Source organism: Bos indicus, chromosome 27 (assembly GCF_029378745.1).
Source record: "Bos indicus isolate NIAB-ARS_2022 breed Sahiwal x Tharparkar chromosome 27, NIAB-ARS_B.indTharparkar_mat_pri_1.0, whole genome shotgun sequence".
Taxonomy (NCBI): domain Eukaryota; kingdom Metazoa; phylum Chordata; class Mammalia; order Artiodactyla; family Bovidae; genus Bos; species Bos indicus.
The window spans coordinates 29,055,279-29,068,678 of record NC_091786.1 but is presented as its reverse complement, the minus strand read 5'-3'; the positions used below and the strand labels follow the sequence as shown (position 1 = coordinate 29,068,678).

General features: G+C 41.1%; 1 pseudogene; it reads left to right on the top strand.

Annotated features, from left to right (window-relative positions):
• Positions 1 to 11,774: 11,774 nt before the first annotated feature.
• On the top strand, positions 11,775 to 12,310 carry LOC109553306 (large ribosomal subunit protein mL53 pseudogene; annotated as a pseudogene).
• Positions 12,311 to 13,400: the final 1,090 nt, after the last annotated feature.

The window sequence follows — 13,400 nt, the reverse complement described above, 5'->3', positions numbered from 1 at the left end:
CTTTGGCGCTCAGCTTTCTTCACAGTCCAACTCTCACATCCATACATGACCACTGGAAAAATCATAGCCTTGACTAGACGGATCTTTGTTGGCAAAGTAATGTCTCTGCTTTTGAATATGCTATCTAGGTTGGTCATAACTTTCCTTCCAAGGAGTAAGCGTCTTTTAATTTCATGGCTGCAGTCACCATCTGAAGTGATTTTGGAGCCCAAAAAAATAAAGTCTGACACTCTTTCCACTGTTTCCTCATCTATTTCCCATGAAGTGATGGGACCGGATGCCATGATCTTCGTTTTCTGAATGTTGAGCTTTAAGCCAACTTTTTCACTCTCTTCTTTCAGCTTTATCAAGAGGCTTTTTAGTTCCTCTTCACTTCCTGCCATAAGGGTGGTGTCATCTGCATATCTGAGGTTATTGATATTTCTCCCGGCAATCTTGATTCCAGCTTGTGCTTCTTCCAGCCCAGCGTTTCTCATGATGTACTCTGCATATAAGTTAAATAAGCAGGGTGACAATATACAGCCTTGATGTACTCCTTTTCTTATTTGGAACCAGTCTGTTGTTCCATGTCCAGTTCTAACTGTTGCTTCCTGACCTGCATACAGATTTCTCAAGAGGCAGATCAGGTGGTCTGATATTCTCCTCTCTTTCAGAATTTTCCACAGTTTATCGTGATCCACACAGTCAAAGGCTTTGTCATAGTCAATAAAGCAGAAATAGATGTTTTTTCTGGAACTCTCTCGCTTTTTCCATGATCCAGCGGATGTTGGCAATTTTGTCTCTGGTTCCTCTGCCTTTTCTAAAAGCAGCTTGAACAACTGGAAGTTCATGGTTCACATGTTGCTGAAGCCTGGCTTGGAGAATTTTGAGCATTACTTTACTAGCGTGTGAGATGAGTGCAATTGTGCAGTAGTTTGAGCATTCTTTGGCATTGCCTTTCTTTGGGATTGGAATGAAAACTGACCTTTTCCAGTCCTGTGGCCACTGCTGAGTTTTCCAAATTTGCTGGCATATTGAGTGCAGCACTTTCCCAGCATCATATTTCAGTATTTGGAATAGCTCAACTGGAATTCCATCACCTCCACTAGCTTTGTTCGTAGTGATGCTTTCTAAGGCCCACTTGACTTCACATTCCAGGATGTCTGGCTCTAGGTCAGTGATCACACCATCGTGATTATCTGGGTCATGGAGATCTTTTTTGTACAGTTCTTCTGTGTATTCTTGCCACCTCTTCTTAATATCTTCTGCTTCTGTTAGGTCCATACCATTTCTGTCCTTTATCAAGCCCATCTTTGCATGAAATGTTCCCTTGGTATCTCTAATTTTCTTGAAGAGATCTCTAGTCTTTCCCATTCTGTTGTTTTCCTCTATTTCTTTGCATTGATTGCTGAGGAAGGCTTTCTTATCTCTTCTTGCTATTCTTTGGAACTGTGCATTCAGATGCTTATATCTTTCCTTTTCTCCGTTGCTTTTGCTTCTCTTCTTTTGACAGCTATTTGTAAGGCCTCCCCAGATAGCCATTTTGCTTTTTTGCATTTCTTTTCCATGGGGATGGTCTTGATCCCTGTCTCCCGTACAATGAAATTCTTTATGTTTATTTCAGGCATTAGCATTTACAGAACATTATGGCCATTCCTGTGAAATGCATGCTTACATTTTAACTTATTATTATTTTTAATATTTTGACGGTACTGCATTTCATTGCTGCATGAGCTTTTCTCTAGTTGCAGCAAATGGGGGCTACTTTAGTTGTACCATGCGGGCTTCTCATTGAGGTGGCGTGGGCTTCAGTAGTTGTTGTATAAGGACTCAGTAGTTGCAGTGTCCAGGGTCTAGAGCACAGGCTTAATAGTTGTGGTGCACAGGCTTAGTTGCTCCATGATTTGTGTGATCTTCCTGGATCAGGCATGGAGTCCGTGTCTCCTGCATTGGCAGGTGGATTCTTTACCATTGAGCTGCCAGGGAAGCCCCTTCAAATATTAGTATTTTGTTAATATTATCAAGTAGGAAGCAGGATTCAAATTTCTGATTCTCTCATTTTTTTCCCTAGTGTGTGTTCGAATTGGGATATCAATAAAGTCTATATGTTGCAATTAGTTGGTATATTTTCACTTACATATACTCTGATTTCATCAATCCTGCTTTTAAAAAACAACCAATGCTCTAGGTTTACCTCAATCTCTTTTTTTTCTTGCTATTTTTTGTTGTTTTCAGGAAAACTAGTCTTTTGTCCTGCAAAGGACCCCACATGTGGATTTCGCTGATCACATTTCTGTAGTTTTCCTTTAACATGTTCTCCAGTCCCCTGTATTTTATTCATCTAGAAAGTGGATATAGAGACTTAATCATATTCAGATTTAATTCATTATTTTATTTCTGGACCAGATTTGGTTGTTTTTTAAAAGCAGCGTTGATGAAATCAGAGTATGTGTAAGTGAAGAGAGTTGAGTGGCGAGGGAAAGGGCAGTTTTATTATCATTTTTTAATCCATTTTCTTCAAAATCATGGCCTTAGAATTGGTCCTATGTATGGATGTGAGAGTTGGACTGTGAAGAAAGCTGAGCACCAAAGAATTGATGCTTTTGAACTGTGGTGTTGAAGAAGACTCTTGAGAGTCCCTTGGACTGCAAGGAGATCCAACCAGTCCATCCTAAAGGAGATCAGTCCTGGGTGTTCATTGGGAGGACTGATGCTGAAGCTGAAACTCCAGTACTTTGGCCACCTCATGTGAAGAGTTGACTCATTGAAAAAATCCCTCTGATGCTGGGAGGGATTGGGGGCAGGAGGAGAAGGGGACAACAGAGGATAAGATGGTTGAATGGCATCATTGACTCGATGGACATGAGTTTGAGTGAACTCCGGGAGATGGTGATGGACAGGGAGGCCTGGCATGCTGTGATTCATGGGGTTGCAAAGACTCGGACATGACTGAGTGACTGAACTGAACTGAACATCTTTCAAATTTATTGGACTTTTAAAAAATGAACATGCATTTAAACAAATAAAAGCTTTATTATTTATTTTGGGTGTGCTGGGTCTTCATGGCTGTGCACAGGCTTTCTCTAGTTGCAGAGAGCAGTGGCTACTCTCTAGTCGTGGCGTGCAGGCTTAGTTGCTCTGCAGCACCTGGGATCTTCCTGGAGCAGGGATTGAACCTGTGTCCCCTCCATTGACAGGCAGATTCTCAACGCCTGGACCACCCTGATGTGATATTTTGAAGTGGTCAAAGTGGAATCAGAACACAGGTCTTCTCACTGCCAGTCTGATATTCTGGATTTTGCTATTTCACTTGGTTTGGCTATTTCATGACAAAATACTCACTCCATTTCGTGTTCTGATCTCTCTTAAGCACTCCTTTCATAGAGGGTTACACTGAAGAAATATTAGAAGTTTAGAAAATCTGATTCAGACTGCGGCTCTGGGATGGCTGCCAAGGTTTTGCAAAGTGGTTTTCAATAATTCATAATTCCTTAAACATGGAAACCCACTGCCTAAATATAGCCTGAGAAAATGTGCTCCGGTGCTTAGGAAAGCCGAAAGCTGTGTATTCAAATACATTAAACTCCTCCATCCCCTCAGACAAACACATCCAGTGTCACCCATTTGTTTGTACAGAATGCTTTAAAATACCCCTATTGAAATACACGGGCACTGGCGATGCCATTCTGTGGCTTGTTGTATTTGTGTTGTTTTGGGGGTTTTTGCAAGTTCAGCACTTAGGAGCTTCTTTTCCTTTAGTTTGGCAAGACTATCAAGTGCCCTGATGTCAGGATTCCCGCAAAGGATGCTGGAAGGCCAAAGGAGAGTTTAACGGTGGGCTCCAAAGGAAGCCAATGGATAAGAGTCCACAGAACTAGAAGGCTGGCTCTTCCCAGCCAACTGGGAACTTGAACACCCAGCTGACTTCCAGATCTGCAGAGGAGACGTGATGCTCTTGGCCACCTTGTGCTCCGAGGGCCTCTGTGTGGGTGAGGGCAAGGCTTTAGATGAGGGTGTCAGAGCCTTCACAGATTGGGTCTCTTTAAGGTCCAGGACGGTTTCTCCTGAGATGATGTCTTTGGAGGAAGATTTGTCACTGAAATTTCTGATCAAGCTCACTGAGTCTGTAACTGGAGCTGGTCTTCCCCTCTGCCTCAGAGCTTTGGTGGCTTGGTTTCTGAAGATAACCAAGCCCTGAATTGGCCTGGGCTCCTAATCCCTCTTAATCTCTGTTGATAATAAATCTTAAGACATCTTTCTCTGTTCATCCTGCAGGAACATAGTGACTGGCCACATTCTACCCACCCCCACACTCCCCACCAAAGTATTCGTTCTTGCCGTCTCAGCATCTCTGCACACACTCCAGTTTTTCCTGTGTTCTGTTTAAGTGGTTCCTCTGTCGAGCAGATTTTCCTGAACTAGTTCCTTCTCTTAGTTTGCACAGTCTTATTTTTTTCCCTTCAGTGCTATTGCCACAGCTTGCATTTATTGGTTTCTTTCTGGTTTTACTTAATTTCTGTCTTTCTCTCCCCAACACTCCCACTAAGTGTAAACTCCATTCGAGCGGGGATCACACCTATCTTATCCACGGCTGTATTCCTATTAGTTAGTACAATGTGTGGACCATGACAGGTCTCAGTGCGTATTTGGTGAATCAGTGATTGAATGAATTAATTCTTGAACTGTGTCCCACCTAAGTCTAGTCTGTTTGCCAATCTCCGATTGAATCCAATATAAAAAAACTGATGCTAAAATGTAGTAACTACTCATTTGAATGGATGTATGCTGGCTGGAAGGACATACCAATGGTGAATTCTCAACAAATATTGAGTACATCAGTGAGTGGACTGAACTTCAGTTGATTGCAATAACATAGTTTTGTTCTACATGCACAATCTCTTTTATTAAAGCACTTGAATTTTACAGCAGTAACCAGGTAAGCAGGTCTTTCTTTTTATGAACACACTTAGTTTTATTTGACGGAGAAGGCAATGGCACCCCACTCCAGTACTCTTGCCTGGAAAATCCCATGGATGGAGGAGCCTGGTAGGCTGCAGTCCGTGGGGTCGCTAGGAGTTGGACACGACTGAGCGACTTCACTTTCCCTTTTCACTTTCATGCATTGGAGAAGGAAATGGCAACCCACTCCAGTGTTCTTGCCTGGAGAATCCCAGGGACGGGGGGGCCTGGTGGGCTTCCGCCTATGGGGTCGCACAGAGTCGGACACGACTGAAGCGACTTAGCAGCAGCAGCAGCAGCAGTTTTATTTGACAGAACACCAATACAACTTAAAAAATGACTGAGGCAGCCATGGAAAACATTCGAACCTAGAGTAATTTCTCTGTTAACTTTCATTTACATCATGTAGCCACCTTCCTGAAGCAGATGATTTTTTAGAGGCATTTTTAATAATGCAACTTTTCCCTTATAAATTAACTCTGAATCATAGACTGGAATGAAAATCTCTTCCTTCTTAAGCTTTGGGTTTGCATAAAATCAAACGATGCCTCGTCTGAACTTAATGTTTTCCTCTTCTGATAATAGGGTATGTGTTTACCTTTATGAGCTGAGCTATTTAAAGAGAAGCATTTTTCTTGATTTTCTAGACCTCTTGATGAGAAAGGCGTGTGTCCTTTCCTTTGTGCCTCTGACTGAAGGGTTTCAAATCTCTTATTTGATAAATATCACAGGAGAAAGAGTACTTAACACTGCATACAAAAGCTCTGTGAGTGATGCACACACAAACAATGAGGATTTTTTTCAGTTTTGTATTGGAGTATAGTTGCTTTATCGGAGAAGGCAATGGCACCCCACTCCAGTACTCTTGCCTGGAAAATCCCATCGATGGAGGAGCCTAGAAGGCTGCAGTCCATGGGGATGCTGAGGGTCAGACACGACTGAGCGACTTCACTTTCCCTTTTCACTTTCATGCATTGGAGAAGGAAATGGCAACCCACTCCAGTGTTCTTGCCTGGAGAATCCCAGGGACGGGGGAGCCTGGTGGGCTGCCGTCTATGGGGTGGCACAGAGTCGGACACGACTGAAGCGACTTAGCAGCAGCAGCAGCAGCATAGTTGCTTTATAATGTGTGTTCGTTTCTACTTACTGCAAAATGAATCAGCTATATGTGTATATATATCTCCTCTTTTTATATTCCCTTCCCATTTAGGTCACCGCAGAGCACTGAGGAGAGCTCCCTGTGTTTCACAGTAGGTTCTCCCTAGTTATCTGTTTTTTACATGGCGTCAGTAGTATTTATATGTCAATCCCAATCTCCTGATTCTTCGCACACCTGCTTTCCCCCTTGGTATCCATTCATTTGTTTTCTATGTCTGTGTTTCTATTTCTGCTTTGCAAAAAAGATCATCTATGCCATTTTTCTAAATTCCACATATTTGTGTTTTTCTTTTTCTGACTTATTTCACTCTGTATGACGGTCTCTAGGTCCATCCATGTCTCTGCAAATGACTCAGTTTTGTCCCTTTTTATGGCTGATATCCCATTGCATGTATGTACCACATCTTCTCTGTTGATGGACATTTAGAATGCTTTATAATGGCTATTATAAATAATGCTGCAATAAATACTGGAGTGCACGTGCCTTTTTGAATTATGGTTTTCTCTGGGTATATGACCACTAGTGGGATTGCTGCGTCACGTGATAGTTCTATATTTAGTTTTTAAATTGACATCCCCACCAACTCTATAGGTACAGGAAGATTGCCTTTTCTTCACTAACAAAGATTTATCAAGCTGGGAAATATCCTAAGTAGGCAAAGATGTGAAAAAATAAAGATCATAGCCTCTGATTCAAGACAGAAACTTTTACTCTAGTAGGAAAGACAAGCATGTAAATGATCAGTGTCCGGTGTGACGGGTCTCACCTCAGACAAGTAAAGATGAAATGCATTGAGAAAATACAGCCAGAGTGTACTAACTGCCTGGTGGTGTCCTTTGCTGATATGTGCTCTTGTGACCGCTGTCTACATAGATGGCACATGGAAATGCACTGCATCTTGGGAAATTCTCTAGACTGCATCACTTCTGTCCACTCTACAACATCTCCTACTGGGTTTATTCTACTCGGCATCCACTTTGGAACAGGTGCCTTGAATTCACCACTGAACAGAGGCTTTGCTTTCTAGTTTTGACCTTCACCTCTCCTCCAGGTCACGAAGCCCTGCCCCACAGCTTCATATGCTTAACGAGAAGGCAGTGATTGTCAAACTTGGTTGCACAGTAGAATTAACCTAGGGAGTATTAAAATATACTGATGCTTGATTCCCTACAGAGATTCTATTTTAATTGTGCTTGGAATTTTTTAAAGCTCCCCAGTTGATTCTAATATGCAGCCAAGATAGAAAGTCACTTGGATGAGGGATGCACTGTCTGTGTGTCCTACGTGGGAATCACCCTTTCTTCCACCCCCAAATCTGTCTTTCCTCTGGGAAATTGGACATAATTTTGTAGATGGTCTCTTAGATTTCCACTGATGCCTGGCTTCTGATGTAGGTATATAAGCAATCCCATAGAATCTTTATTCTGGTTGTCAGCAAAGGCGCAGATGATAGATGTGAGTGCTGGGTCAAAACCTCTCACACTGATGAGCTGTCACAACTATGAGCTTTTTCTCGTCATCCTGAAAATTGGAGAATCGTTTCTAAGGGCTCTTCAAGCTCTTATCTCACTCTTCTCACTCTGCTATTTTTTCCCTTGGGTTTACAAGGTTTCTATACCATCTGAAGAATTGATGCTTTCAAATTGTGGTGCTGGAGAAGACTCTTGAGAGTCCCTTGGACTGCATGAAGATCAAAGCAGTTAATCATCAAGGAAGTCAACCCTGAATATTCATTGCAAGGACTGATGCTGAAGCTGAAACTCCAAGACTTTGGCCACCTGAGGGGAATCATTAGAGAAGACCCTGATACTGGGAAAGATTGAAGGCAGGAGGAGAGGAGGGTGACAGAGATGAGATGGTTGGCTGGCATCACTGACTCAGTGGATATGAGTTTGAGCCATCTCCGGGAGCTGGTGATGGACAGGGAAGCCTGGCGTGCTGCAGTCCATGGGGTCTCAAAGAGTTGGATACGACTTAACAATTGAACAATAATAACAGTACCATCCAGTTGAGCTCTGTTTCTTGGTTCCTCCTTCTGTCTGCTTCTCTGTAACGACTGCCCCATTTTCCACTTACATATTTTGGTTTTGACCTCTGTATTTACCTCTGGAACATGACCTCTTGTCCTTACTGACTCTTGTCTAAAATTTTTTTGGAGTGATTCCCCCTGTCTTGAATAAGGAGAAATGCATACCACTGAATGGCTTCAGAATAATCTCATTTCCTCACATAAGACATATATTTTTAATTATTTTAAAGTGAATATGAAGTAATCATAATCTGGTTGTAAGCATTTTGAGAAATACACTACTCACTGAAATAATTAGAAATGTCCCTGAATGACGAGGAAGCCAAGGGTAAGAATCTTTGTTAATGGCATGGGTCTGAATTAGCCTGTAGAGGAAGACTGGATATAAGATATGTATTTTTTAATTTCTTTTTTTGCTCTCTCAAATTTTAAATGGGGAAACCAGGTTCATTTAGGATTCTTTCCTGGTACTTCCTTCAGCCCTCAGCTCCTGTTCCTTGTCAGTAAATGAGCCCCCCCACCACCGCCACCATGTTCCAATAACCCTTTAGAAGGAGTCGAATGTGCTTCTCTTTGCAGCACAAATTTCCACTTCTGTAGGAAGACAAGTGGAGCAAATTGGGTTATGACTGAGAATGACATTAAGGTGTCAGTGGAATAAGTTCTTACTTCGTTTTATTAGCTTCCTGGGAAAGTGCAAACTTCAATACCCATATATGTTCTCCTGGGCAACACCAAGTCTCTCTTGTGTTTTATTTTTAGCCTTGACAAGAAAGCTGTCTTTGCCAATTTGCCTCAAAACAGGTGATGGATGTAATATTTATTCTCAAAGAAAGGAGTAGCAAGAATAGCAATAGCCTACATTTATATTGTGCTTATACATATTTTATATCATTTGATCCTTGTAGCCACAAATGCAAGACAAACTAGCATTATCTCTCCTAAATGAGAACTTGAGAGTCATGGGAGTTACTTTGTTTTTTGTTTGTTTGTCTCATTTTTGTCTGTGGCCCCACCGTGTGGCATGTGGGATCTTACTTCCCCGACTAGGGATTGAACCCCACCCCCTACACTGGGAATATGGAGTCTTAACCCCTGGACCGCCAGGGAGGTCCTGAGTTGCCTTGTTTAAGGTCACTCAGTGAATCAGTAGAGAAGCCAGGACCTGAATCCTTTTCTGGCTGTCACCACCACTCACGATTTTCCTATCCAAAATGCTGCCTTTATCTCTGTTATTATTTATTCCAGGGGTAAGAAGGATTCCCCAGCACAGCACACAGATTAGATGCCTAACATACACAATGCCCCGTCCTAGCATTTGACTCAAATGAACAAAAAAAAGTGGTGCTACCTGAAAAGTCTCATTATTTTTAGAAGATGCTGACAGAAGGACAAATAAAACCATTAACTCAGCTTTTAAAGAGGCGATAAGCAATACTGGCAAAGGCAGAATCGAAGGCAAATCATTGAAGGGGTAATGTTTATTTAGCAAATTCCAATGACCCTTATGAAAATTAATCAAGCTTAATAGCTTAGCAATACAAATACAGAAAAACAGTGACAAATTCATCCCATCACTATGGCAAAGATTCTTAAAAAGTCCTAAGACGCAGTTTTGTGAAGGACGAAAAGGGAAATGAATTTCATGTAATTGCTTGTGGGTTTTAAAGTTGGTACAACTGCCACGGGGCGATTTGGCATATTTATTTAAAAAACTTAGATGTAGGCATTATGTCTATCTTCCTGTGCTAGGTATTATGCTCAGAAGTAGGAAACCGATGGATGGTAATCCAGATATTTTTCCTGCCTCCTTAGTAGGAGAGACAACTAAATACGCAATCACAACAATGTCATCATTTTACAAAGAGTATGCAATGGATTTTCCTATTTTTGCAATAATGAGATCTGTGTATGTGTGCATGTAGAATATTAAATGTATTAAAAGAGTAAATACCAGAATTTAATGGTGTTGGTTTCATCTCTGAATTGCAGAATTATGGAGTATTTATTTTCTTTGTATATTTTTGTGTAGTTTTCAAATGCTTTGATAATTAATATGAATTATTAAATAATAAAACTATATCATGAATCCCTGCCTTTTTTTACTAGCAATGAAAATCAGTCAGTTCATGAGTCAATAAGAACCAGGCCTGGTGGCATATACAAATCTAGAATTTTATGCCTGGTATACTTTGGGGCAAGCCTCCGGGTATCCATCTGAGATCCAGTTGGTCTCTTCATCACTCCTGCTTTCTTTTACTGCACTTGTGTGTCTGAGCTTCTGTGTTGTTGTTTAGTCACTCAGTCGTGTCTGACTCTTTGTGACCACATGGACTGCAGCATGCCAGGCTTTCCTTCTCCATCTCCCGGAGCTTGCTCAGACTCATGCCCATTGAATCAGTGATGCCATCCAACCATCTCGTCCTCTGTTGTCTCCTTCTCCTCCTGCCTTTGATCTTTCCCAGCATCAGGGAGCTGCTGGTATTTGGACCCAATTATCATTATTGGTTTTATTTTTAGAACTTATTTATTTCAAACATTTGCAATTTTCACCTTAAATACAAAATAGCGGATAGAAAGAAAAAACATTGAAAAACATCACGTTGACCCTTTGCCCCATATACAGACATCATCAGCCTTTAGTATTTGCTTTCAGATAATTAGATTAAAAAATAAGAACAGAAAAAAATAATGTAAAATTGAGGTATTCTATTTAACAGATGTGTGATCTCCATTAAAATCTGATTTCTCTATCAATTAACAGCCTTGCTATTGGTTTTCAGTACAGTTTGTCACTGAGACCAGAGTTCAACCTTCAACCTAAGTTCTGTTGGCTAATAAGCTTGCCCTCTGTCTGCTCAGAAGGGAACTTGGTCCCTAGGACCTCAAGCTTCTGGTTAAATATTTCTAGATACATCTCTAGAATATCTGAGAAACTCTCCAAGGCTGAGGATCTAGAGATTTTTTTTTTTTAAAGAATCCTGTTGTCATGTTCTTTCTCCTTTCACATTAGAATTAAGTGAGTTCTTGCTTCTAGTCTTGAAGATTAGGACTTTTCCGGACACACCTGCTCTCCAGGGAAAGCAGCTTACTCACTGAATTATTAATAGTTCTTTAATTCCATCACCCAACACTTGGGATCCTTCCTTCTCTCCTACTGCCTAGCTGGGAGACCCAGGATGCCTTGTGAGTGGTTTATCACAAACTCCCTTTCACTGGCCGTCCACCTGTCCTATATTTAGCCATGAGCTTTTCCTCAGCAACACCTCAAGCTTCTCATTCAAACCTCCTTATTTTGCATTCAGGCTGCACAGAAACCTGATATTTACGGCATTTGGCAAGCATTTTCCCCCCACAAGTTAAATTAAATAATTTTAAGTTTGTGTAACTTTAATATTCTTTTTAGGAAGTAATGAAATATCCTCATTTAGGCTATTAAATGAAAAGTAATCAAAGTACCTTGAAAATCCAATGATTTATGTGCTGCCTAAAAAGTTTTGTAATTTAAATGGTGGTTTATTTCTCCTTGGGATCCACTAACAATAACAGAACTTAATTTTAAAAGAAATTGAAGAGTCAAATACCTATGGCAAATATTCTTGGAAAATTCTAAAAGACAAAGTATATCTAGATAGCACTATAACAGTAAATGAATTTGAAAGTTGGCTTGTGTATTATTTAAATATATTCTCGGGGCGGATGTCACCATGGCGGCGGCCTTGGCTCGGCTCGGGCTCCGCTCGGTCAAGCAGGTTCGGGTTCAGTTCTGCCCCTTCGAGAAGAACGTGGAATCGACGAGGACCTTCCTCCAGGCGGTGAGCAGCGAGCAAGTTCGCTCCACGAACCTCAGCTGCTCAGTGATTGCGGACGTGAGCACGACGGCTCCCAGCCTTGCGTGGACGTGCTTTCGGAGATGGGCGTCGCTTGATTATGCGCGGCGCTCACCCGACCGCCCAGGAAATGCTCCCTGCTTTCGCCTCCCACATCCAGGCCAGGGGCGCCGCGGCACGCGGGGACAAGCCTAGCGCCAGTACCGGGCGCTGACAGCACACAAGAGACCAGTCAACAGATTTTAACCCAAGACTGCGAAGGACACTTATTTAAGAAGAACTTAATTACTTATATCACTATCTGGAGGGCCACAGAACGCCAAAAAAAAAAGAAAAGAGGCCTGTGACTACAAACTTAACCAGTGTTTCTGGGATGAGGAAAGACGAGGGGTGCGGACAAATTTGAATTTATTTCAGTTTCTTACCATCACTCACTGCTTAACCCTTTTGAATTTGGCTTCTCCTTCCACTACTCAAGGTACCTCTTACTCTATTAGAAATGCTGTTTTCTCAGCCCTCGTCTTTCCATTTCAGTCGCATTTGCCACTCTTAATTCACTCCTTGTGGAACTTCTCTTCCTCTCGGGTCCCTTGTCTTAACCATAAAGGAGTACTACTCTCCTTTCTCTTATTTTTGGGGCATCTTGTCTTCTGTCATGACTTGAACTGTCCTCTTGGGTTAAATCCTATATTTCTGTTGGGCTCTAATCTTAAGTTCTGTGCTATATAGTCAGGGTACCTACTACCAATTTTCGCCAAATTCCAGCAACACTTTTTGTCCAAAATAAATCTTGCATACTGTCTATAATGATCCTTGAACAACGGCAGGTTTGAACTGCAGGGGTACTCCTATATGCCTATTTTTAAAATAAATACTACATGATCTGTGGGAAAAAAAAAATATGTTCTCGACAGAAACACTCGGAGTGTCAAAATTCCCCTTAGGTAGTTTCTCAGTGGGGTACTATCTTTAGTCCGAGAAGGAAAAGACAAATTGAGACATAATATTTATTTTAAAATATTAATTATTTGATAATGCATGTACTATCTTTAGTCCGAGAAGGAAAAGACAATTTGAGACATAATATTTTAAAATATTAATTATTTAATAAGTAATGATTTATCACCATTTCGGTAAAATTAACTCATTTGCCTAAAATAATTAAGACCATTTGCCTAAAATAATAATCTTAATTATTTTGCCTAAAATAATTAAGAAAGATCAGTGACAGTATATTCATTGCTGAATACTCCAGTATTACGGGATTTGCACTAAGTGAGGTCATATTTGTCTTAGGGACCGAGGGTGTTTCTATGACATTAAGCATGACTAACTTTCATATAGGTCATTTGTATTTGCAAAACAAACACTATTCCTTCAATTTTGCCTCACAGTTCTACCATTACAGATATTATGCATTGCCCCTTTAAGTCTTCGTCTCTTA